Raw genomic sequence first — 5,670 nt, 5'->3', positions numbered from 1 at the left:
CACAGCACGATAGCTGTATCAAGTAAATGATACGCTTGCTGTATAAAGTATTGCTGTATCAAGTGATACAGGTGATACAGCTATCGTGCTGTGACAGTTCCACCTGAAGACGGAAGCTTGTGTTGCCTCCGAAACGTCGTGATTTTTATTTGTATTTTTATTTACTTTTATTAATTTTAATGTTTTACCTACGTGACCTCTGGCATACCAGGCGAGGTCGTCGTTAACATCTCCGAGCCACCGCTGTGTCAGCTTGGTGCCTCCCGCATGGCTTGCGGGCGAACCCGAACAGTCTGCCTGGTTCCTTATTTAAATTCACATCAAAATGCGCATAGGAAACGTCACCGCCTATTGTGGTTAATCAGTCGGAGAGAGAGAGAAGTGCGCGCGCAGTGCGATTGTGAGTTGTGTGCTCACACGAGTGAGTGCGTGTGGTGTCTGTGTGTGTGTGAGAGCGGTGGCGCAATGGTTAGCGCACTGTGCAACGAACCCAGCGAGCCGAGAGTTCAATTCCCGCTCGTGGCCAACCCAAGTGACGATTATCTGAACCGGTCCTGGGCCTCCCCTAGGTCGACTCAACCTCAAATGAGTACCTGGTGCGCTGTGTAAACATCGCCACTGGGGAGACAAAGGCGGCCGGGCGTGGTGCTGGCCACCCACCACCTCGTGCACCGTTCCGGCCTTCATAGGTGCTCGCTAACAGCACTTGCCCCTAAAGTCTGTCAAGGCTATACGGGGGATCTTTGTCTTTGTGTGTGAGTTTTTTTCATATTATTTGTCTGTGGGTGAGAGAGAGAGATTAGAGAGAGATTAGAGAGATCACAATAGTGGTGGCGGAGTGGTTAACGCACTGCACTTGGAAACCGGTGACCCGACTTCGATTCCCGCTCACCGTCAAATAACAGTGACGGTGAAAATCTGAACCGGTCCTGGGCCTCCTCCCCTAGGTCGACTCAGCCTCAAATGAGTACCCGAAGCAGTGTGCGAACATCAGCACCGTGGGGACGGCGTTAGCTGGGTAAAGTGCTGGGCACCCACCCATCCCGCCTTTATAGGTGCTCCTCGCAAACAACACTTGCCCCAGCAGTCTGTGAAAGACTATACAGAGGATTTAATTTTCGATTTAAAGCTTTCGTGACTGCAGGGATTCATCTTCTTGGTTCTTTCGGTAAAGTCACGTAGAAGGGGAATAATATTTAATTATTTTTTTTTATTTTATTATTTCCCTTCTACGTGACTTTACCGAAAGAACCAAGATATATACAGAGGATCGTTGTGGTTGTGGTTGAGAGAGAGATTAGAAAGGGGTGGACTTGTGTGAGTGTGGAATGAGATTTTGAAAAAAATGACACGCCAGCTTGCATAGGTTGCTCGCTAACAGCACTTGCCCTACCAGTCTGATTGGCCGCACAAGGGACCTTTGTCTTTGTGTGAGTGATATGGAGTTATAGAGATGTGTGTGTGTGTGTGGAATGGTGGCAGATGAATTGCCAGCCTAAATAGGAGCTCGCTAACAGCTCTGGCCCCAACAGTCTGTAAAATGCTATACTGGCGGGATATTTGTCTTTGTGTATCCTCTAGGCTTACTCAGCCTTAAAAAGAGTACCAGGGGAGAGAGAGAGGTTAATTGGGTGATCGTGGTTTCAGTGTGCCAAATGAGTACCTGGTGTGCTGTGTAAACATCGCCAGTGGGGAGACAAAGGCGGTCGGGCGTGGTGTTGGCCACCCACCCCTCGTGTGCCGTCCCGACCTTCATAGGTTCTGCTAGCTAACAGCACTTGCCCCAGCGGTCTGTTGAGGCTTTCCGGGGGATCTTTGTCTTTGTACATACACACTCACACGCTTAGTGTATGAGTAAATATTTTTTAAGGAGATGGCTGTTGTGGATACGATGAAGGGCAAAGACCAAGGAGACATGTATATATAACCACTTGTGTGTGTGTGTTCGTTCAACTTCTTTTCACACCTTACGTAACCAACCGTGCTAATCGGAGGTGCCGGGGGTCTGTGGGGCGCGCGTGAAGGACAGAAAACTAAAACACGAAAATCAATTCTAAAGAAATGAGTTTTCCCAATCTAGATTTTGTTTGTTTTTAATGTCATTAGTCCAACCCGCCGCTGCTACCGCTAGTTTATCGCTCTATTGTGTTGGGCGCCAGTGCAGAGTCGGAAATCTCACCGCAGGGCCAACAAACGCTCGCGATTTCCCCCCCCCCAACCTCTTCCACGCGCAGACATCATACGAACATCATCGCTTGCACACCACCGCCGCCGTAGAGCCTTTTTAAATCCTTTATATTAAGTTCACCTGCTTGCTTGCTTGCGCGCTTACGACCGTGCAAATCTTTCGGTCGTTTTTTACCCACTTCCCGTGATCCAATCGAGCTGACATTTTGCACACAGACTCGTTGCGTGACAATGAATTTTCGTGAAAATTTTTTCCAAAATTTTACACTTTTTAGGAATTTTTTTTTATATAATTACCAATTGCTTAATGGTGGCAGGCAATCATCTGACCCATAGGTGGCAGCAGCCATCTCAAGCCAGAGGACGAGAGGACTCTAGCCGCCACGCATATAAAGGATTTATAGTGAAAAACTTTGTTTTTACGGGTTTTCTTATTTTCACTGTAATCCACCGCCCTGTGTGAGTGTGTGTGTGGACAGAGCCAGACACGTTGGTGTCGCGGTTCGTGCGCTGCGCTGACAAACCCGCCGACCTGGGTTCCATTCACGCTCACGGTCACCAACACCGGTGACGATTGTTTTGAACCGGTCTTGGGAGCCTCCGTTAGGTCGACTCAGCCTCAAATGAGTACCTGGCGGGCTGTGTAAACATCGCTACTGGGGAGACAAAGGCAGCCGGACGTGATGCTCGCCACCCACCCCCTCGTGTGCCGTGCCGGCCTTCATAGGTGCTCGCTTGCAGCACTTGCCCCGACAATCTGTCAAGGGTATACGGGGCATCTTTGTCTTTGTGTGTGTGCGTGTGTTCGCGCGTGCCGACGTTTCGCTGCACGCGCTGAGCGAGCTGTGTACCGTGTCGGCCGTCACAGGTTCTGCTCGCTAACAGCACTTGCCCCGACAATCTGTCAAGGGTATACGGGGGATCTTTGTCTTTGTGTGTGTGCGCGTGCCGACGTTTCGCTGCACGCGCTGAGCGAGCTGTGTACCGTGTCGGCCGTCACAGGTGCTGCTCGCTTACAGCACTTGCACCAACGGTCCGTCGAGGCTACACGGGGCATATTTGTCTTGGTTTGCACGAGACGAGTCGTCCTTGCTTGCTTGCTCGGAGCGTTTTCTGTCCCGATTGCGTCTTTGTGTATTTTTATTTCGGTGTTGCGTTGGGGGGGGGGGTGAACCGCCGTGGCCTCAAACGTAGTAAATGTTCCGATTTAAAGCTTTCGTGACTGCAAGGATTCATCTTCTTGGTTATTTCGGTAAAGTCACGTAGAAGGAAAATAATAAAATAATAAAAATAAAACATAATAAAATAATATAATAATAAACTAAATAACTAAAATAAACATAATAAAATAATAGAATAATATTTTTAAAAAATATTATGCTTTATTTTTATGATTTTATTATTTCAATTCTACGTGACTTTACCGAAAGAACCAAAAAGATGAGTCTCATCGGGATTGGGTTTTGGTGGCGTTGGGGGGGGGGGGCCGGGCGGTGTGGGGGAGGAGGGAGCGTTTGGGGGGGGTACCGGGGGGGGGGGTGCGGGTAAAATCTGTTGTTGCCGTTTAGCAAACGGGCAGCCCTCGTTGTTGCGCTGCAGCGTGTTTTTCCATCGCTGCGGATTTTGATGCGTAAATAACAGAGAGAAAGACAGTGTATTGTGGAAACTACCTCCTCTTTCAGCAACCGCGCAGGCGCTCGTTCGGGCCGCTTGCCGCACGAGTGGCTGCGTGGTGTTTATTATCGCCTTGAAATGGATCGGTGGCGGTGGCGGTGTCAGAGGTGGGCTGCTTCCAAGTGAAGTCAACGTTGGCCCAACGTGAGCTCAACGTTGGGCCAACGGTTCCAACCGCATGCCAGCGTGGGCCCAACGATGTAAACCGCGTACCAGCGTTGGCCCGATGGTTCCAGCTGCATGCGAACGTCGACGTAACGTTGACACAACGTTGCTGCTGCCATCATTCGCAAAAAAATATATATAATAGTGCTGTGGGTAACGTTAGTGACGTTAGTCTCTGCGATTCTGGGCAATGTTAGTTTGTGGGCAATGTTAGTCTGTGGGGAATGTTAGTCTATGGGCAATGTTAGTCTGTGGGCAATGTTAGTCTGTGGGCAATGTTAGTCTATGGGCAATGCGAGTCTGTGGGAAATGCGAGTCTATGGGCAATGTTAGTCTGTGGGCAATGTTAGTTTGTGGAGCCATATAATCAACCACTGCTTTGATATTTTAATTGCCTTTGTCGCTGTTCGACTTTGGCATTGCCGTCTGGTCTCACCCTGCGTCGACAGGCCAATGCAGGGGGCTGAGACTCTGCTGTAGGGCAATCATTGCCAAGGGCAATGCACACATTATCATCAAAGAACGTTTGTTTGCATATTTTACCACAAGCACGCGTGGTTAATTCAGAATTGATGCCTTGCGATAGGTGCGTCTATTCGGTGTTTGGACGTCTCGACGCCTCCCGTGTTATTGCTGGAGGGGGTAAAGATGATTATTTTTCATCATTGTAGTCTAACCGTCAGTCGTATGAGAACATGTGCAGACAGTAGGCACACGCCTCCTTCATGAATGGAACAATTAAAGGCGAGCCACAGTGGGTGCGATTGTGGCCAAGAGACCTCAAACTTTGAGCTCCTGAACCATGTGACTGCTGCTGCTGCCACCACCGAGCTCCTGAACCATGTGACTGCTGCTGCTGCCACCACTGAGCTCCTGAACCATGTGACTGCTGCTGCTGCCGCCCCACCGAGCTCCTGAACCATGTGACTGCTGCTGCTACCGCCCACCACCGAGCTCCTGAACCATGTGACTGCTGCTGCTGCTGCCACCACCGAGCTCCTGAACCATGTGACTGCTGCTGCTACTGCCACCACTGAGCTCCTGAACCATGTGACTGCTGCTGCTGCTGCCACCACTGAGCTCCTGAACCATGTGACTGCTGCTGCCACCACTGAGCTCCTGAACCATGTGACTGCTGCTGCTGCTGCCACCACCGAGTTCCTGAACCATGTGACTGCTGCTGCTGCTGCCACCACTGAGCTCCTGAACCATGTGACTGCTGCTGCTGCTGCTGCCACCACTGAGCTCCTGAACCATGTGACTGCTGCTGCTGCCACCACTGAGCTCCTGAACCATGTGACTGCTACTGCTGCTGCCACCACTGAGCTCCTGAACCATGTGACTGCTGCTGCTGCCGCCACCACCGAGCTCCTGAACCATGTGACTACTGCTGCTGCCACCACTGAGCTCCTGAACCATGTGACTGCTGCTGCTGCCACCACTGAGGTCCTGAACCATGTGACTGCTGCTGCTGCCACCACCGAGCTCCTGAACCATGTGACTGCTGCTGCTGCCACCACTGAGCTCCTGAACCATGTGACTGCTGCTGCTGCTGCCACCACCGAGCTCCTGAACCATGTGACTGCTGCTGCTACCGCCACCACCGAGCTCCTGAACCATGTGACTGCTGCTGCTGCTGCCACC

The sequence above is a fragment of the Lethenteron reissneri genome, chromosome 32 (assembly GCF_015708825.2).
Source record: "Lethenteron reissneri isolate LAM-NWPU_2019-01 chromosome 32, ASM1570882v1, whole genome shotgun sequence".
Lineage (NCBI taxonomy): Eukaryota > Metazoa > Chordata > Hyperoartia > Petromyzontiformes > Petromyzontidae > Lethenteron > Lethenteron reissneri.
Note: the sequence above shows the minus strand (reverse complement) of the source record.